The 22493-nt window shown below is 33.5% G+C and overlaps 1 protein-coding gene across 5 annotated transcripts in view; it reads left to right on the top strand.

Moving 5' to 3' along the window:
- The window catches only part of ARK2N (arkadia (RNF111) N-terminal like PKA signaling regulator 2N), a 141756-nt gene that overhangs the window by 53511 nt on the left and 65752 nt on the right, over positions 1–22493 (top strand). The window lies entirely within an intron of this gene.

Below are 22493 nucleotides of genomic sequence, written 5' to 3'. Positions count from 1 at the left end.
CTGAATTATATTAAGCACAACTTAAATGCTAAAAATCTTGATATTTAGGCCTTTTAAAACTAAATTAAATGGAAAATGGAAGAAAGCACTCTTACTGTGATATTATAAGTATACAGTACTTGAATGATATAGATGTAAATCATTCATAGACCTAGAAATCAAGTTTTAATATTAGGTTTGCCACAATTTGACCTGACAGAGCAGGTTCTATAAAATCTTTAGATCTTAATTTCCACATGAAAAATGAAGAAATTGACTGAAATTGACTCATAAAGCTCTCCTAATTATAATGTTCATTATTTACCATGATTGGTTGCCAAGCAGATAAAATCTTGTCAATTCTGATTCTCTTAAAGCCTTAATTTTCCTTTTTTTTAAATAAAAAATTTTCATACTTTTGCTGGAATTGAAAAATTAATGGTATCAAAGAAATGATACCTGTATTTTTTTTCCCCCGATTTTAAGGAGATGTTCTAAATGGATTTAATAGAATGAATCAAAAAATTTCAGGGAAAATAATTTTGTTTTACTGACCTAAGTCAATAAGATTATTTGATACACTGATGATCTTTCTATCTATGTCATATTAAAATGTAACATCTTTTACTGGGCGAGTTATGAGTATACTCAAGAATGTAATATGGTATATAGTTTGATTTCCTTGAGTGGGGAGAGAGAGCTAATTTAAAGAAAATCTTTAGGCCTTTTAATGTTTATTGCTATATGTTAAAGATACTTGTTATCTTAGAGAAACTGTATGGTGAAAAAGCCCATAAATGGCATTGTTTTGGGAAGTGTTAACCGACCACCTGTAGCAATTTGGTTCTTTGTTCCTGTAGAATTAATTAGAATAGTTGTAGGAATTATTGGCATAACCAATATTAGTAAAGATTTAGGAATCTTATGTTTAACTTGGCATTTTCTTTTCATTTTAAAGTTTTTTTTTTTCTTCTAGGCTGGTCTGATAGGATCTGACTAGAACTTGAAACAATGTGGGCCTAATTGTCAAGTACCTATTTCTTCTTCATTATTAGAAAATGTGATGATGGTTTTTGATTGTCACATATATTGAACACTTCGTGGCAACCACTGAAAGAGCTTTTGGATGCTTAACTATTTTGGGAAAAATTCAAGAAGTGTAGATAATGAAGTTTTTTCCTTGCCAGTGAGCATTGCTTTTTTTGATTACTGCTTTAGTTATTCAATCTAATTCAATACATAGTTATTCAATCTATATTTTATTTAAAAGAACACCTAAAAAGTATTGTTTTGACTTTATCAGTTTGAACTGATTAAAAAGTGGAAACAAGAGAGACATGAGGTCTGTTATAACCTAAGATTGGATGAGAATTTGTGTGTCTTGTGTTCTCTGCTGAGATGGAGGGACAAGACTTAATAAATACTTAATTGCATTGAATTTCCTGTTAGATGGAGGAAGGATATATGCTACCATGAATGTCAGATATATATAGGGGAATGTGAGAGACATTGTGATATGATGAAAAGTGGATTTGGAGATAGGAAATAATTTTATGGGTTTGAATTCACCCTTGCCACTTAACTTAGGTATGTAATTTGATGCAGGTCAAGTAGTCTTGAATGTTAGTTTCCTTTTCAGTAAAATGAGGATGATTTGGATAGAGCACCAGCACTGAAGTCAGGAGAACCTGAGTTCAAATCTGGTCTTGGATACTTAATAGTGACCCTGGGTAAGTCACTTAACCCCAATTGCCTCAGCCCCCCCAAAAGAAAAAGAAAATGAGGATGACTTTATCTTGCAGTGATGCTGTGAGAATTAAACAACTTAATGGAGGTAAAACACTGTGTAAAAACATTAAAACCAAAAAAACCCTCAAAACAAGACAAAATATAAAAGCAAAAATCCCATTCCCTTAAAGCCTATATAAATGGCAATCTTTATTCAACTCAATTCTAAATATTCCTTGATCATTTACCTACTACTTAGCTTTTTATAAGTAAGAAATAGTTCTTATAAATGACTAATAAAAATCATTAAAACATCCTGCAAACATACATATATAAAGTAACATATAACTATGTAATGGTAATTTTTAGCCCTTTGTTCAAACTATGCAGTAGCTCTAAATTGTACCTATTTAAAAATATTTATTTTTGACATTCTTTTCTTTTTAAATTTTGATTCTTAGTTTTCTCCCTTTCTACTGCCTTCCCATAACTACTGAGAAGACAGACAATATGATATTATATATGTGAAATCATATAAAACATATATCCATATTAGCCTTATGTTTTTTGAAAAATAAGAAAAGGAAAATCTGAAAATTGTACTTTGATTTGCACTGAGAGGTCACCAGTTCTCTTTTTGGAGGTAGAAAGCATTTTTTCATCATGAATCTTTGAAATTTTTTGAATCATTGTATTGATCACAGTAGTGAAATCTTTCACAATTGATCTTTTTTTTGCATCAGTTCATATAGGTTTTGCCATCTTTTTCTGAAACTATTCCCTTGGTAGTTTCTTAAAGCACAATAGTAGTACATCACAAGCATATGCAATAACTTGATCAGTCATTCTCCAGTTGATGAGCATCCTGTTGATTTCCAATTCTTTGCTATCACTAAAAGAGTTGCTCTATTTTTGTCCTTTTTTTTTTTTTTTTTCTCGATCTCTTTGGAATCTAGGTCTTATAGTGATATTTCTGGATCAAAGGGCATGCACAATTTTATAGCCCTTTTAATCTGCTTCCAATCATTTTTCAGAATGGTTAGATCAATTTACTAACATGATGGAATAATCTATTAGTGTATCTGTTTCCCCCTCATCCCCCGTAGCATTTGTCATTTCTGATACGTGAGTTGGTACCTCAGAGTTGTTTTAATTTGCTTTTCTCTAGAATCAATAGTGATTTAGAACATTTTTTTGATATAACAATAGGCACTTTGATTTCTTCTGATAATTGCTGTTTATATCACTTTGATCATTTACAATTGGGAAGTGGCTCTTATTTTTATAAACTGGAGTCAGTTCCCTGTATGCTCGAGAAATGAACCATTTATCAGAGAAATTTGCCCGTAACATTTTTTGATATATTTTATTGTTTATGGTACATTTTGGCAAAATGATTATCTCTTTTAAGTCAGGTCTGTTTTTGTTTTGTCTGAGATCATGATTACTACCCCAGCTTTTTTTTTTTTTAAGTTCATATGAAATATAATAGGTTATGTTCCTACCCCATGTTTTAAGTCTGTGTATCTTTGTTTCAAGTTTATCTCTTGTAAACAACCTACTATTGGATTCCAGTTATCCAGTCTATTCTGCTATACTGCTTCTGTTTTGTGCTTATCACATTCATATTCATAGTTATGATTACTAATGTATTTCTTTCCCTACCATTTTTCTTCTGTTCTTTCTCTTTTCATCCTGTTGCCTCCTCAACAGTCAGCTTATTTTGCTTCTGACCACTGCCTTCCTTATCTGTCTTGCCTTATCTTCCCTTCACCCATACTCTTTAAATGTTTCCCCCTCTGTTTTCCTTTTGGGAAAGATAAGTTTCTATACATAAACGTGTGTGTATGTGTGTGTATGTGTATGTGTATTATATTAACCTCTTTAGACCAATTCAGAAGAGAATGAGATTCAAGCATTGCCTACCATCCCTCACCATTTCTTCCACTATGTAAAAAGCTCTTTGTACTTTTTTATGTGAGAAAATTAAGTCTCATTTAATTAATTTTAATTAAAAATTTAAAAAAATCTCTCCTTTCCTCCTTCTCCCAGTACATCCCTTTTTTTTCATCTTTTCAGTTTTTTTGGAGGTCATTCCAATATAATCAACTTAGACTCGTGTCCCCTTTCTATGTAAACTCCTTTTTATTACCTTTAATGATAACGTTCTTAGGAGTTATATGAATCAGCTTCCCATATAGGAATATAAACAGTTTAACTTTATTGGGATCCTTATGATTACTCTTTCCTATTTAGCTTTTCATGTTTCTCTTGAATCCTGTGTTTGAATGTCAGATTTTCTATTCAGCTCTGGTCTTTTTAGGAATGCTTGAAAGACCTCTATTTCATTAAATATCTATTTTTTCCCCTTGAAAGATTACACTTAATTTTGCTGGGTGGGCTGTTCTTAATTGTAATTCTAGCTTTTGTTTTCTAGAGTATCATATTCTAAGCCCTTTGTTTCTTTAATGTGGAAGCTGCTAAATCTTATGTGATCCTGACTGTGATACTACAGTTTTGAATTGTTTTTTTTTTTTTTTTTTTCTGGCTACTTGGAAATATTTTTTCTTTGATCTGAGAGAGATTCTGAGAATTTTCATTTTGGAATCCTTCTCAAGAGGTGATTAGTAGGTTATTTTGATTTCTGTTTTATCTTCTGAAGCTAAGATATTGAGGGCAATTTTTCTTTGATAATTTCCTGGAATAAATATGTCTAAGTCCTTTCTTTGATCATAGTTTCCAGGTAGTCCAATAATTTTTAAATTGTCTCTTTAATTCCAGGCCAGTTCTTTTTCTAATGAGATACTTAAGATTTTCTTCTGTTTTTTTTTTCTTTCTTCTTTTAACTTTGCTTTATTGTTGCTTGATGTCTCATGGAGTCATTAGCTTTCACTTCACATTTTTAAGGAATTTTTTTCTTCCATGCAAAAAATTTTTTTTGCCTTTTTTTTTTTTTTTTAAATTTCTGCTTTTTAAAGAATTCTTCTTGTCAATAGATTTTTGTGCATCTTTCCCTATTTGGTCAATTCTGTTTTTTAAGGTTATTTTCTTCTGTACTTTTTTGTGCCTCTTTTACCAAGCTGTTAATTCTCTTTTCATAATTTTCTTGCATCACTCTCATTTTTTCCCAATTTTTCTTGTACCACTTTTATCCTGTTCTTGAATTCTTCCAGTTTTTTTTTAATGTTTGGGTTCAATTAATATTTTTCTTTGAGGGTCTTGGGTAGCTATTTTCACATTGTTGTTTTCTGAGACTGTTTTCATCTTGTTGTTTTATTCTGAATTTTTTTTCTTTTTCTTCCTTTCTACTGTAGTAGCTTATTTGGGTCAAATTCTTTTTTTATTGTTTGCTTGTTTTTTCAGCCTATTTCTTGACTTTTAAGTTTTATATTCTGAACTCTGCCTGATTGGGGGTGAGTGTAGGACTGTGCCAACTTCTGTTTTCAGAATTAGTTTTGAGGGTCTGCAAGTTTTTGCTTCTTCCAAGTTGATGTGATCCTGGAAGAGGTTTAACTGCTGCTGTTTTGGTCTGTACTCTGGTCTTTAGCCAGGAAGGACTGCCAGCACTAGTACAACTCTTTGCTTTCAAGCTGTGGTCAGGGATCCTACTCTTTTGTGATCAACTTCCAGCGTTCCTGGGAACCTTGAGACTTTGACTTAGAATTGTGTATGGACAATAGAGTTACTACTGCCAGTGATATCCAATGCCAGGAAAGGGTCCTCTATAATCTCTTTCTGACCAGTTGGTTGACTCCTTTTCCTGTTCTCTGGATTGAGAACTCTTAAAACTTCTGTTGCTGTAAGGAGTCAACAGTGGCTGCTTGTATGGCTTTCAGACAAACTTCCAAAAGTCTGGTTATAGACTTTTCCTGCTAACCTTTTAAATTATCTTAGGTTGGAAAAGTTTCTTGCCCTGACCTTATGTTGATTCTGCCACTCCAAAATTTAGTTTGAGTTGTTTGAGGGGGAAGTCTGAGAAAGTTTAGCTGGGTGGCTACTTTTAATCCTCCATCTTGACTCTTCCATTAACAATGTCAATTACTTTTTTTTTTTTTTTGGAAAGAACACAATCATGCAGGGAAACATTCACTGAATATTTTTTACTTGTAGGTGGCTGCAACATTTGGTTTATTCATCAAGATCTTTTAGATGACAAATTAGCCAAAAGACCTGATTTCTCGATCATTAAATGACCCTTGAAAGGTTTTGAGATTGTCCTGATTAAATTATTGTAGAGTATTTATAATATTCTATCTTTGAAACTTCCGTACAATATTCTCATCTTGAAATACCTTGCTGGAAAGCAAGAGATAAAGATGGAGTGGCCTAGTTAAAGCACAAGTTTTATCCAGGAAATCTAGAGGCAGAGCCACTGAGATGACTCTCTATAAACTTTTGACCTTTTCTGCTAAGCAGAAGACTGGTTTTCTGTTCACTAACAAAAGTAATGTAGTAAATACTTAATTTTTTCCCCATATACTAGATAATATAGGCCAGCATTATTTTTGACTACAAAAAGAGAACATAAAAAGGTGAATAGATTTTGTTAAAGCATCTGCTTTAACAGTGCTTAATGTATCACCATCAACAGATATTTATTGTGTTTCTTTATAACAGTTGCCAGTTATGTAAGGCTTTAAAGTTTATTTGCAGTGTATTTTAGATTTATCCTTTATTCATTCATTTGAATGATTTTTACTCTAACCCCCTGGATTAGATGTGGTAAACCTTGTTATCCTCATTTTACAGATGAGAAAACTAAGGCTTGAGTTGCCCATCTTCACACAGCAGTTATTAAATATCTAAAGCAGAACTCAAATCCCAGTTTTTTAACTCCAAGTCTCATTCTTATTTCCACTACACTTGCCATTCTTATTGATGTTAGGACTTTGTGGTCGTTGGAATATATAAAAGGTATCAAATTTAGTTCCTGCATTTGAGGGACTTAATTATTTCATCAACAAGGTACATGCATAAAATAAGAAATATCATTTATCTTTTATTTTCCTTCCGAGTTACTGAATGATTTTCAGGATTTTTGTTTTTCTAGGGTTATTATTAGGAGGTATATACCTACTTGGCATACAAAAGTTATTGTTTTTATCCATCCCTTTTTTTAAACTTACCTAATCACCATCCTATTTCAGTCCCTTACTACCTCTCACTTGGACTACTATAAATAAGTTTTCCAATTAGTTTCCTTGCTTTCTGCCTTTCCCTTCTCCTGTCTATCCACCATGTATTGCCAGATGACATTCCTATTATACAGGTCTGACCTTATCATTCTATTTAATAAACATCTCCTTTTTATCTTCCACATAGTTGCCAGATGACATTCCTATTATACAGGTCTGACCTTATCATTCTGTTTAATAAATTGCTGTTCCCTTCTTAGCTCTAAGAACAAATATAAACTTCTTAATTTAGTATTTAACACAACCTGCTTTCCACCTCATTTTCCAGCCTTGTCACCTTTACTTATACCCTTTCATGCATTCTGTGATTCAACAAAACTGTCTATTCCTTACAGATAGTATTCCAGTTCCTATTACTGTGTTTTTGCATAGTCAATTCCCAATTCCTGGAATGTACTCCATTCTCATATTGCTCTGAAAAAAAGGATTTTAAATTACAATTCTGTATTCTATTTAACTTAAGTTGACCAGGCATTAACTAAAGTGGCTTTGCCCTGGGCTCTTTCTCCCTCTGTATCCTTTTACCTAGTCATCTCATTAACTCCCATGCTTTCAGTTATTATTTCTATGCCGATAACTTTCAGTTCTGCTTATCCAGCTTCAATCTCTACTCTTACCTCCAGTCTCACATCTTCAGTTGTTTCCAGAACATCTTGAACATCTTGCAGATATCTTGAACTTAACATGTACAAGCCTGAATTCATCTTTCTCCTGAATGTTTCTTTTTCTCACTTCCCCATAAGTGGGGAGTGTACTGCTATCCTCCTAGACATCTAGGATCAATTCTTGGGTGTCATTCTTGTCTCTTTACTCTCATTCCATAAATTGAATCAGTCCTTAAGTCTTCAAATTGATTCAAATTGAATCAAGTAAATTGGATCAATTTTTCTTTTCTAACATTGTAATTATGCAACCACCCTAGTGCAAAGCCGTTATTCCTGGACAATTACATTAGCCTACTAGTTGGTCTCTCTGCCTTAAGTGTTTCCTACACTTGAATCTATCTTCTTCCACTCAGCTGTCAAACTGATCTTCCTAAAGACCATGTCTGTTTGTGCCACTTTCCCTATTCATAAATAGTAAACTCCAGTGGTTTCATCCCTGATCTGATTGGGAATGGTTCTAGTTTATTCCTATTACCTATGATGCTTGCTACTGATAGATGCTACTGATCATTTTAAGGAAAACTCCACTTATTCTTCTCTCTCCAGTATTTTTTAATAGGAATGGGTATTGGATTTTGTCAAATGCTTTTTCTGCATCTGTTGCCATAATCATATGATTTGTGTTAGTTTGGTTATTGATATAGTCAGTTATTTGATTGACTATTGAATCAGCCCTGTATTTCTGGTATAAATGTGTTCAAATCTTTTAGGCTTGCTTTCAACTTTTTTGTCCATACTTGACATTTTTTCATTTTGTAAAATTTTATACTATAATACCATATGCCTAAGTAGAAATGAATGAAAAATCATTTTTAAGCACCAGATGTGTGCCAAAAACTCTTTTGGTGCTTGGAATACAGATAGTCTTTGCCTTTAAAGATCCCGTATTTGGTAAGAAGAAACAACATATAAAGAGGGAGAACTTCTTGGGAAAGGGATTTTTGTTATTGAATGGCAAGCTATTTGGGTGGATAGATGTGCAGAATGGGCTTTGGTCAGCTAGATATATTTTAGTTTTTTAACTGAGTTTGCATATAAGCTCAGTCTCAAATTAGGGATAGGGGCAAAAAAAATTAGATTTCTTCTTTTTCCTTTCTTATAAAATTTTTATTTTATTTTCAATTCCAAATTCTCTCTCTCCCTTCATACCTGTTCTTCCCCATTTAGAATGAAATATAATACTCATTACATGTATGAAGTCATGTAAAACACATTTTCACAATCTGAAAAAAAAATTCAAAGAAAAAAATGTGCTTAAGTCTCTACTCTGGGCCCATCAGTTCTCTCTCTCTCTCTCTCTCTCTCTCTCTTTCTCTCTTTCTCAATGGCAATTTTCATCATGAATCTTTTGGAATTGTAGTGGGTCATTGTATTGATTAAAGATACTAAGTTGGAAAGGAAATATCTGACGTGTTTTTTCCTTTTATTTTTTCTCCTCTTCTCCTATCAGGCTCATGACAGACATTAGGGAAGATGATCTTATAATAAAAACATTAATTTACCAGTTGTTTAAGCCAAACATTGTACCTAGAAGAAGATAAAGCAATCTTTCTTGGCCTGGAATATAATCTAACCAAGATAGAAACAGGGAAGAGTTGTGCTGGGCAATAAGATAGTGGTACATTACCTAATCAGATCTTCAGTGGTTAATTTTTTTATTTTATCTGAAATATTTTGAGTTTACTGAGTTAACAACCACATTCAGATTTAAACACAAAATATTCATTCTAATTGTCGTGCTTCTTTAAGGACTTGGATCATCTAAGAAGTATTTCTTTTCTTTTCCATTTTTAAAAATTCAATAGTATTTTTTTCCAATTACTATATATATATTTTTCAATATTCATTTTTATAAGATTCTGAATTCCAATTTTTTTTTCTCTTTCCTTTTGATACCTACCTCCCCTTCCCCAAGGCAACAAGCAGTCTGATATAGATTATACGATTATTTTTAACATATTTCTGTATATCATGTTTGGAAAGAAAAATCAGACAAAAGGGAAAAACCATGAGAAAGAAAAAATAAGCAAAATAGAAAGGTGAAAATAGTATGCTTCAATACACTTTCAGTCTCCATAGTTCTCTTTCTGGATGCAGATGGTATTTCTATCCCAAATTTATGTCTTGGATCAATGTATTGATAAGAAGAACTAAATCTGTCATAGCTGATCATCATATAATCTTGATGTTATAGTGTATAATGTTTTCCTAGTTCTGCTCACTTCACCCAGCATCAGTCAAGAAGTCTTTTTTTCTTGACTTAACTTGATCCCCTGAGGGTTTTTCCTTTTGTAGGAATATGTTGTATAGGCTGTAGTTAAGTCCAGATATAAATATGGGATCATAAATTATACATTCTTTAAATTAGTAAGATACTTGCTTCAAAAAGTACAAATAATACTATTTTGCAGGGATGATTTTTTTTTTAAAGGAAGTATTAACTGCTCTTAATCTTAGATATTAATTCTGGTTTTTAATGCAGGCAACTCCTGATTCTTCTTACGTCTGATTTCTGAAATGCTTTCTGTATGTCTGTCATTCAAGTATTTCACATACCCTGATAACCATCTTTTTTTTTTTTTTATAAAATGTTTTATTTTTCCAATTATAGTAAAAAAAAAACCATTTTTTAAATATTAATTTTAAAAGTTTTAGTTGCAAATTTTTTCTTCTGTTTTTGTTTTTCCATTCATTGAGAAGGCAAACAATTTGATATGGGTTATACATGTGCAAAACATATTTCTGTATTAGTCATGTTGTGAAAGAAAGCACAATGTTCTCCCTCCCCCAAGGTGGGGGGAAACTCACGCACAATAAAGTAAAAAATAAAAGTATGCTTTGATCTGCATACAGACTTTATTAGTTTTTTTTTTTTTTTTTCTGGTGATGTATAGCATTTTTCATCCTAAGTTCTTCAAAACTGTTGTACATTATTTTAATTCTGGAAGTAGCTAAGTCATTATATAGTTGATCACTTTACAATATTACTATTCCTGTGTACAGTGTTCTGTAAACTGTGTTTCTGTTCATGTAAGTCCAGATTTTTCTGAAAGTGGTTTTCTCATTTCTTATATCACCATGGTAATCCATCATATAGCATAACTTGTTCAGCCATTCATCTGTTGATGGACATCCTATTAATTTCCAGTTCTTTGTTACCGCAGAAAGAGCTGTTATATACATTTTTGTCCATTTGGGACAGGATCTTTTTCTTTTTCTTTCTTTTTTTGTTTGTTTGTTTTGCTGAGGCAATTGGGGTGAAGTGACTTACCCAGGGTCACACAGCTAGGAAGTGTTAAGTGTCTGAGGTCACAGTTGAACTCAGATAGGACTTTTTTCTTTGATCTTTTTGATCTAGCAGTAGTATTGCTGGGTCAAAGGATATGCACATTTTTATAGTCCTTTAGATCTAGTTCCAGATTGCTCTCCAAAATGATTGGCTCAGTTCACATATTCATCAGCAGTGCTTAGTGTCTCAGTTTTCCCATATCCCCTTTAACATTTGTCATTTTTCTTTTCTGTCATATTAGCTAATCTGATATATGTGGGGTAGTTTATCTGAGTCACTTAAATTTACATTTTCTCTAATCAAGTGATTTAGGAAATTTTTTCATATAACTGTAGATAGGTTTGATTTCTTAATTTAAAAACTGCCCATTCATATCCTTTGACAATTTTTCAGTTGGGGAAATAACACTTATTCTTATACATTTGACTCTATTCTCTATATATTTGAGAAAGAGATTTTTATTAGAGAATCTTTCTGTAAATTCCCCCCCTCAATTTTTTGCTTTCCTTCTAATCTTAACTGCATTAGTTTTTGTGCAAAAACTTTTTAATATAATACAATCAAAGTTATCAATTTTTATATTTTATAATATTCTCTATTTCTTATTTAGTCATAAAATCTTCCTTTATCCATAGATCTAACAGGTAAACTAATTTGCACCTTGAATTTGCTTAAATTATCATCGTTTACAGATGTAAATCATTTAATCTAATCTGCTATCCTCTTCTGTTTTATAGGTGACTTCATCCCATTTACATTTATATTTATGATTAATTACTGGGTATGTCTCCATCCTATTTTCCTCAACTCTCTTTTCTCTTTCCACTCCTTCCATCTTTAATCCTGTGCCTTCTGAGACCTGTAACTCCTTACCTCCTTTCCCTACTTAGCCTCTGACATCCTCTCTCTAGCTCTGTATTCATCTGTTAACAGATCTGTGTAATTTAAGTGCCTACTTATAGAACCTACATCTCCCATTTGACACTTCAAAATCCTGTGATTCAATGTCTAATGTGACTACCTTCTTTATGATATGGAATAGGATTTCTTTCAGAGTTCTGAAGGAAGAAAACAGTTTAGGCATCAAATTATAAATCTAGATACTGGTGGAATGAAGTTAATTTTTCAGGTGTTTCAGTTTAGTATTGATTTTGACATCTATGTTGTGGTGGCAGTAGCATAGCCTAGTCCTCCTTCTCTCCAGCTATTCAGTCATAGGCAAGCTACTACAGTTCTCTGGGCATTAATTTTCTCATTTGTAGAATAAAGGGCTTGGACTAGGTGGTCTGCAAGACTCCTTCCAAATCTGAAATTCCAAGATTGTATGAATTTCATCTATATGTGCTTGGTTTTACAAATACTTGAGAAATTGTATATAAGCAAGGAACTTTATATTTAGGTAATCCAAATGTTCATATTTTGGGTGAGTATTTTTGTGTCAGAGTGAATAGTTTTAATAGGTCCTTGTGTTTACTTGCTCAGTGGCTGTAAAATTTGTTTTGGAGATTTTTTCTTTTTAAAAATTGATCTAGAGGGAGGATTCTGGGAAGATGGTGGAGTAGGTTGGTAAATTTTAAGGTCATCCAATTTCCCCACAAGTATAACAAATTTGTACCTCAGGAAGAACATAGATTGGTGAAAAATCAAAAAGACTTGGGGCAGAACAAGGTTCCTCCTGATAAAACTTGTTAAGATCTGAAGGAAGACTCTGGGCTAGGATTAACTTGTTTGAAGTATAAATATCAAGTGGGAACTCCTCAAGAATAGCTGGTTATGGCTGAAGCCTTAGAGTAACCACAGCAACTTTCACCTCCTGAACTTTGATGAGTGGAGGTTTGAGTCCTGGAAGACAGAGTGAACCACAGCTGATTTGGAATGCCAGGCCCAGCTGTGCTGCTGAGAAGTGGCCTTGGGTGAGAAGAAACCAGCATCGGGTTAGTGTAGAAATAGCAGACACTACTGGCTGGGGGCACTTGCAAGAGGGTGGAACTCTTGGTTTGGAGTTCCTGGTCAGAGGGGAGAGCTGAAAGGAAGCTTGAGGCAACCCCTCTCAAACCATGATTAGAGGGGCTTAGACTTACACCTCTTATTTAAAAAAAAATGAAGCAGCAAAAGAAGAAAGAACCCCACCATTGAAATATATTATGGGAATAGGGAAGATCAGGATTCATTTTCAGAGGAGGATACTTTAGGGAGAAAAAATCTTGTACCCCAAAGATTAATGTGAAATGGCTTCTTGCCCAGAGAGAATTTATAAAAGAACTCAAAAATGAATTCAAAAATCAAATGAGAGAAATAGAGGAAAAACTAAAGAAAAAAATTAAAACCAACCAAGAAAAACAAGAAGATTATATAAAAAACTGAACCAATTAGGAAAGGAGGTTTTAAAGTCTCAAAGATGAAAATAATACTTTGAAAATTAGAATTGGGCAAGGGAAAGCCAGTGAAGCTATGAGAAACCAAGAAATGACAAAACAGATTTTAAGAACGAGAAAATGGAATAGAATGTGAAACAATTCACAACAAAAACAACAAATCTGGAGAACAGAACAAGAAAAGAAAATATAAGAGTAATTGAAATGCTAGAAAGTTGTGACCAAAGAGAACCTTGACATAATAATGTAGGAAATAATCCTAGAAAATTGTCCTGAAGTGATGGAACATTAGGAGAAATAGAAATAGAAAAAAACCCACCAATCACCACTTGAAAGAGATCCTTTATGGAAAATACATAGAAATATTATTGCCAAATTTCAAAATCTGTAGGTCAAAGAAAAAAAGAATTTAAATACACTGGAGCTATAATTAGAATTTTACATAAAAGACCACAGGTCTTGGAATCATAGCTACAGACAAGCAAAAGAACTAGACCAGCAGCCAAAAATATAATATGCAGCAAAATTATTTATAATTTTAAATGAGAAAAATTGGGCATTAAACGAACTTGCCAATTTTCAGGACTTCCTATCAATCAAATTTGAACTTAACATAAAATTTAACATAATAGTCAATATCAAAGAGTAGTTTTAAGGAATTCAACATGGACAAACTGTTTAAACATGGACAAAATGTTTGTTTTTTTCTACATGGGAAATATGTTGAGGATTTACATCAATGATAGGACAAACTCAAAAGAAAATTTGTCCGAGTAAAGGTAAAAATTATAATCATGTTATACAAATGAGGTGCAAAGGAAGAATAGACACAGAGGCATTGAAGAGGGGAGAAGGGCTTGTAGTTCTGAAAACCTACTCACATCGGAAATGGGTTCAGTAGGCAACACCGCATATATATGCATATATATGAATATCATGAAGGTCTTAGCACTCTCCAAAATCTCTGAAGAAATAAGCGGTGGAGGGATAGGTGGATGGGGAAGCAAAGAGTAAGGGAAAAACACAAGGGAGGGATCCTGCATTGGGGGAGGTTAAGTACTAGTAAGCCAAATTTAATGGAGCAGAATTTAATGAAAGAGTCAGCAGGAATAGGAAACATCTATGTGGAGTATGTGTGTGTAAGAGTCTATGTATGTATGTATGTATCTACATCTCTCTATATAAATATATCTTTTCTTAACTATAGTCTGTTTGGGGGTGGGGAGAATGAAGGGAAGAAAAAAGAATAAAGTAAATAAGGTGTAAAGCAGAGCAAAGAACCATTTACAAGGAAGTAAAGAAAAGATGGACACTTATGCATATAATTTCTTCTATTTAAATTGGTATTTGTTGTTAAAAAATTTGAATCTTCCCTGCTGTTCTTCTGGGCACACATGATAATGTTCTCTTTTTGTTTTGTATTGCTTTTCTGTTTTTCTTTTTGGTTATTCTGTTTTCTTCAAATAAAATAAATTTGGAAAAAAAATTGATCTATATGAGATAAGCAAACTTTTTTTCTTTTAAAAATACTTTTATTGAGTCAGCTAGGTAGCACAGTGTATAGAGCACCAGCCCTGAAATCAGGAGGACCTGAGTTCAAATCCGGTCTTAGACACTTAACACTTCCTGGCTGTGTGACCCATGGCAAGTTACTTAACCTTTATATCTGCCTCAGTTTTCTCAACTGTAAAATGAGGAAAATAATACCTACTTTCTTAGGGTTGTTGTGAAAATCAAATGAGGCAATATTTGTAAAGCACTTAGTATAGCATCTGACACATAATAGGTATTTAATAAATAATTGTTCCCTTCCCCCTTTTCCTGTCCAACAACAACTTGATGTCAGGGTATGAGGAAGACTATAAAATGTGACCTAAGACTATGATTGAAGATGAGTGCTGAGATGTAATCTGATGATACTGAAGAAGACATCCTTAAAGAGATTGTTAAGTGATGCTGGAAAAATAGGGACTAGTCTTTCTAGACCTATAAGTAAGTTCAACAGTGGAATGATAATGATAACATTAATAATAATTAGACGTTAATGGTAATAATTATGACAGCTTCTTTGAAGTGCTTTACATATATTTTCTTGGTTAATTTTTATAACAACTCTTAGAGTAGGCATATGTTCATCTTATCCCTATTTTATATCATCCTATATCTCTTCTGCTCTTTGTAGCTAAACTAGAAAAGGCTATCTATGATAGGCGTTTCCACTTTCTCTTCTCAAGCCCTTACAATCTACCTCTGATCACATCATTCCACCAAAATTCCTTTTTCCAAAGTTACTAGAGATCTAATTGCCCAAACCAGTTGTTTTTTTCCGTCCTCATTCTGCTCTACCTCTCTGTAACCTTTGACACTATTGATTAGCCTCTTCTTGATAACTCATCTCTTGTTTTTCAGGATACTACTTTCTGCTTTCTCTTCCTACTCTTAAGATCTCTTCTTAGTTTCCTTTGCTGGATCCTCATCCAGATCAATATTCTTGAAACATAAGTGTCTTGTCTCACAGAGTTCTTGTCCTGGGCCTTTTTTTTTTTTTTTTTAAAGCTTTTTATTTTAATAATATATACATGGATAGTTTTCAACATTCACCTTGTGTTCTAAATTTTTTCCTTTCCTTCCCCCCACCCCCTCCCCTAGATGGCAAGTAATCCAATATATATTAAATAACATGGGCAATTCTTCTTTACATAGTTCCACAATTATCATGTTTCACAAAAAAAATCAGATCAAAAAGGAAAACAAAATAAGAATGAAAACAAAATGGAAGCAAACAACAACAAAGAGTGAAAATATTATATTGTGATCCACACACAGTTCCCACCATCCTCTCTCTGGGTGTAGATGGCTCTCTTTGTCACAAGACCATTAGAACTGACCTGAATCACTTCATTGTTGCAATGAGCCATGACCATCAGAATTGATCATTGTATAATCTTGCTGTTGTTGTGTATAATGATATCTCTGAAATCTTCCTGCTGATCATTTCATTTTTTTTAGTTAAAATTTTTTATTTTCAAAATATATGCATGGATAATTTTTCAATATTGACCCTTGCAAAAACTTGTGTTCTAAATTTCCCTCCCTTCCTCCTACCCCCCTAGAAGGCAAGCAATCCAATATCTGTTAAATATGTGCAATTCTTCTATACATATTTCTACAATTATGCTGCACAGGAAAAATCAGGTCAAAAAGGAAAAAATGAGAAAGAAAACAAAATGTAAGTAAACAACAACAGAAGTGAAAATACTCTGTGGTGATCCACTCTCCGTCCACACAGTCCTCTCTCTGGATGCAGATGGTTCTCTTCATCACAGACCATTGGAACTGGCCTGAATCATCTCATGGTTAAAAAGAGCCACATCCATCAGAATAGATAATCATATAATCTTCTTTTTGCCATTGTAAAATGATCTTCTGATTCTGCTCATTTCACTTAGCATCAGTTCATGTAAATCTCTTCAGGCCTCTCTGAAATCATCCTGCTGAATATTTTATTTATATAAATTTGAGTCAATTCTCTGTTTTAGAAATGAGGCCTTTATCAGAACCCTTGAATATAAAATTCCGTTCCTCTTCTCTCCTCCCTCTCCCTTCCTCCTCTCCCCTCCCCCCTCCCCAGTTTATTGCTTCCTCTCTAATCTTGTCTGTATTGGTTTTGTTTGTACAAAAACTTTTTAACTTAATATAATCAAAATTATCTGTTTTGTATTCAGTAATGTACTCCAGTTCTTTTTTGGCCACAAATTCCTTCCTTTTCTCCACAGATCTGAGAGGGAAACTATCCTTCATTCTTTTAATTTACTTATAATATCACTGATGTCTAAATCATAAACTCATTTTGACCTTATCTTTGACCTTATGCTCTATTTCTTAGCTAGTACCAAATGGTTTTGATGACCGTTTCTTTATAATATAGTTTTAGGCCTGGTATGGCTAGGCCACCTTCATTTGCTTTTTGCCCCCCCGTTAATTCCCTTGAAATTCTTGACCAGAAGAACTCTGGTATTATTTTTTCTAGCTCTATAAATTAATTTCTTGGGAATTTGATTGGTTGGTATGGCTCTATACTATTTCTTAGTGATTTTACCAATTCCTTGGTTTTAATTGTTATCCCTATTTTGATGATTTTCAAACTGCCTTTCTTGCCTTAGCTTCTCTGCTGACTGCCAGTCTAACTTCTCCAACTGCCATTTTAGACAACTCAAACTAGATTTACAAGAGACACCTTGAACTCAACATGTCCAAAATGTAACTCAATATCCTTCCTCTACTTCCTCCTCTTAAATTCCTTTTTACTGTAGAGGACAAGACTATCTTCCCAATTCTTTAGGCTCTCAACCTAGGTATTATTCTTTACTATCCCCATTTCTGTATATCCAATTTTATGCTGGGGCCTGTTTGTTTCCCCTATCTGACATCTCTCAAATGCTCCCCCTTGTCTCCAATGACACTAGCATCATTTTGATGAGGCCTACATTAGTTCACTGGTGGATTATTAACAATAGCCTGTTGGTTGGTCTGCCTGCCTCAAGTGTCTGTCCACTCCAGTCCATCTCTAAAGTGACTTTTTCAAAATGCCGTATGATCATGTTACCTTCTATTCAGTAAGCTATTGACTTTCTGTTTCTTCCAAGAACATAGACTAAAATTCTATTTTGCATTCAAAGCTCTTCAGATTCCAGTCTCCTCCTACCTTTCCAGTCTTCCATAATATTGATCCGGTAACATTGGCCTTCTAGCTGTTTCATAAACAAGACACTCCAACTCTCCTGCCACTCATTTTCTCAGGCTGTCCCGAGTCTCTTGAATGTTTTCCTTCCTAAGTTTACTGGCTTCTCTGGACTCCTTTAAATCCCAACCAAGATTCCATTTTCTACAGGAAACTTTTTTTCAACTTCTCTTAATTCTAGAACCTTCTTTCTGTTAATTATTTCTTATTTGTCCTGTGTATAATTTGTTTTTGCATCTTTGTTTGCTTTTGTCTTTTATATTAGATTGTGAGGCCCTTAAGAGTAGAGACTATCTCTTGCTTCTTTTTGTGTCCTTAGTACTTAGCATAGTACTCATGGTAGGCTCTTAACAAATGTTTATTGATTGACTGATTTTACAGAAAACTGAGGCATAAAAAGGTGAAGTGACTTTCCCATGTTCATACAGCTACTAAACTTTAGTGAGATGAGAGGCTTTATTAATATAAGAAAGGGTAAGGATATGATATTTTTAGGGAAAAGCCAGATTTTCATTAAGAAGTAGATTGTAGAAAGAAGATATTGGTATAGATAAATAGATACCTAAGCTATTCTCTGTCTCTATTCTGGCTTGCCCCTCAGTAGATCTCATTCATCTATCCACTTATTTATTTTTCTATTTACTAAGTAATTTATTTGTCATATGTTCATATCTTCTATTCTTCTTTTATTCTATTCTATTATCTATTATTATTTAAATTTCCTACGTCACTGTAGTACCCTCTGTGTCCCTCTCTCTCAATTACAAAAATTTTTTTAGAAAGGGGAAAAAAGTATACCATTGAAAAAAATCTGAAAACAACTGATTTCATACCTCCATGAGCATAAATTGGGTGTTTCTTCTCATATCTCTTCATTCTAACACACTTGATTTTTATAATTTTGTTACATATAGTTTTGGTATTTTGCTGCATCGTTTTCTCCAATTAATTGTTGTAGTTATTCTGTATATTAGTTTTTTGGTTGTTGTTGTTTATTTTTAAAGGCAATTGGGTTAAGTGACTTGTTCTGGGTGACACTGCTAATAAGTTTTGAGTCGTGATTTGAATTTAGGTCCTCCTGACTTCAGAGCTGATTTTCAGTTTATTACACCACCTAGATGCCCCTACCATGCATCAGGTCTTGTAGTTCTTTCTACAAATTCATAACACATCATTTTTAATATTCCATTACACTTTCATGTGCCATAATGTATTTAGCAATTCCTCAACTAATATGCATCTATTTTTTTTCCCTAATTTCTAGCTATCACATAAAGTGCTTCTATAAATATTTTGGAAGATTTGGGGACTTTTTTCTCATGAGTGGCTTCCTTATATAAGCTCAGTAATAGAAAGTAGTAGAATCTAAAGCATATTGGACATTTTTAGTCATCTTATTTGCATGATTCCAGATTGCACTCCAAAATGCTTATACTATTTAATAGCTCCACTAATAATATATTAGTGTGCTTATTTTTCTACAATTCTCCCAACATAGTCTTTCTATTTTTTGCCATTTTTGCTAATTTGCAAGGTGTGAAGTAAAATCTCTCAGTTGTTTTGATTTTCATTTCTCTCATTGTTGATGATTTGGAACTCTCTTTCACTCACTGTCTTATTTCTCCTTTGTTCTTTATATCTATTTAGGTATCTATACCTATTCCAGGCTTTTCCCTCTAGATGTTTTCTGCCACTGCCATATATAGCATAGATTCCCCCATAATTTCCCCTTTACCATTGTGCATCATTTCCAGAACATTGCCGATTATTGGAGATGTCTGAGAGGACATTGCTTGATGGTAGAGTCCCTCTCCCTCACATTTTTGATTATATAATCCACCATTTTTCTATATACTCTCTTTTGTTGACCTTCCTCTTCTCCTCCCTACCCCTACCTAGGAGATGTGCTTGTACCTTTCCTGAAGATTCTGTAAATAGTTAGGCATCATCTCTTTTAATAAAGACTACATTACCCCCAAAGCAATTTTCAGAAAGGGGAATCCCATCAGAATAATAGAAGTATTCATAAAATTCTTTCTTCCCAGTTCTCATAACTCAACTTCTTACATAAGGCTTATGTGTAAAGCCTCTGCCAGTACATGTACACACACATATATGCATACGTACATACACACACACACACACACACACACACACACATATATATTTTTAGACAAGTATCCCTATAACTCTGAACAGGTTTCAAGAGAAAGGAATTCGGTGGCACTTTCAGGAGTCACTTAGGCTCCTAGCCTGAGACCAGTGAAAAAGATTTCTCAAGAGCCTTTGCAGCCTAAGAAGTTTTACTGGCTTGGCTCTGGGATTAGAATATGGCCTGAAGGTGTTTAAAAACCACTCAGATGTCTATAAATTTTTCCATTGATTTAACAAAACATTCCATAAATTACATCCCTCTAAGAAAATATGAATACACTAAAACCCTCTTCTCTAAATCATACAAAAGATATTTCAGCTTCAGTTTCAATAATCAATAAAATCAGGTTCCACAGAGGGACACTCGTATTAATTATTTTTACATTTACATAAGGTCCTTAAAAGACCTTATTTCATATAGACACATATCTAACAACAGATAAATGACCAGGCCAAATACTCATTTACCTAATTATAAGATATAATAAGTACATATTTTCAGATCGAAAACAGCAAAATATTAGATATTTGATCTGTGCTTATGGCTTCTATTGACCACTTACTTTGATTATAGAAATTTGCTTTAAGAGGAAAAAGCAGGGGTATAGTCATAATAGCATCAAAACTGATCCTTCAAGGCCTCAATCTGAGAGTACAGTTGACAATCAGTCATATTGTAATAACAATCCCACTTTAGCCAATTCAGCTCTCCAATTGTGGGTTACTTACTAACTTAATATTTTATCAGATAATCATTCCCAAATTCAAAACTCAAAACAATAAATTATAATCCCAAGAGATTTCATTTCAATAACAAGTTTCACTAATTAGGTTTTAAATCTTAAACTATCTATTCCAAGTACCTATAGAGCAAGAAAGCTATAGAACATACTCATTAAACAATGAGACTATGATGATAATTTGCTGAATGACCACTTTCAGAGAAGTTGCAGTTAACCAGAAATCTAACAAACTTCTTTTAGAAGTTCCTTGCATTGCTAAGGGTTGAATCTTTGCTATAGCATCATAAATAAATGACTTTGCCTTAAAGTAACTACAGACTTGAAAAATAAAAACAAACATTCAATTATTAATTCCATGTGAATGTAAGCTATTCCTTTAAACAATAGAAGCAATTAATGTTAAAGTTATTTCACTTAATCAGTAAGGGGGTGGCAGAAGTTGGGGGGAGTGTGTGAGTTCTAATGAGTGGGTTTGTTTTCTCCCTTCTAAGAAGCAGCCATATGCATGGGGGAAGGGTGAACTAAACCTTCATCTTTCCAAGCCAACATATCTTTCTCTTTCTCTTTCCTCTATGCCATGAGATGTCTCTCCTAACTCTGCAATGCTTTCCAAGTTCCCTTCTCCTTATAACTAACTCTTTTAGGGTGCTAAGTCCCCCTCAGGACCTAGCCTGACAGCTAAGGGTATGCAATTTCACAGTTTTTGTAAGTGATAGCCAAACAAAGCTTATCACAAAAATGGATAGGAAATCTCATGTAATTTACCATCAAGTTTCCAGTTGTAACATGTACACCCAATTGAGAAAAAATTATTATTATTATTATTTTTTTTTTTCTAGAACAAAGCTCTTTATTTTTAAATTTTATTTATTTATTTATTTTTTAAATAGCATTTTATTGACAACCCATTCCAGGGTAATTTTTTACAGCATTATCCCTTGCACTTACTTCTGTTCCGATTTTTCCCCTCCTTCCCTCCACCCCCTCCCCCAGATGGCAAGCAGTCCTTTACATGTTGAATAGGTTACAGTATATCCTAGATACAATATATGTGTGCAGAACCGAACAGTTTTCTTGTTGCACAGGGAGAATTGTATTCAGAAGGTATAAATAACCCGGGAAGAAAAACAAAAATGCAAGCAGTTTATATTCATTTCCCAGTGTTCTTTCTTTGGGTGTAGCTGCTTCTGTCCATCCTTGATCAATTGAAACCTAATTAGCTCTCTTTATCGAAGAGATCCACTTCCATCAGAATACATCCTCAAACAGTATCGTTGCTGAGGTATATAATGATCTCCTGGTTCTGCTCATTTCACTTAGCATCAGTTCATGTAAGTCTTGCCAGTCCTCTCTGTATTCATCCTGCTGGTCATTCCTTACAGAACAATAATATTCCATAACATTCATATACCACAATTTACTTAACCATTCTCCAATTGATGGACATCCATTCATTTTCCAGCTTCTAGCTACTACAAACAGGGCTGCCACAAACATTTTGGCACATACAGGTCCCTTTCCCTTCTTAAGTATCTCTTTGGGATATAAGCCCAGTAGAAACAGTGCTGGGTCAAGGGGTATGCACATTTTGATAACTTTTTGAGTATAGTTCCAAATTGCTCTC

This window comes from Antechinus flavipes, chromosome 1, assembly GCF_016432865.1.
Source record: "Antechinus flavipes isolate AdamAnt ecotype Samford, QLD, Australia chromosome 1, AdamAnt_v2, whole genome shotgun sequence".
Taxonomy (NCBI): domain Eukaryota; kingdom Metazoa; phylum Chordata; class Mammalia; order Dasyuromorphia; family Dasyuridae; genus Antechinus; species Antechinus flavipes.
The sequence above is the reverse complement of the archived record's forward strand: the minus strand, read 5'-3'. Positions and strand labels throughout refer to the sequence as shown.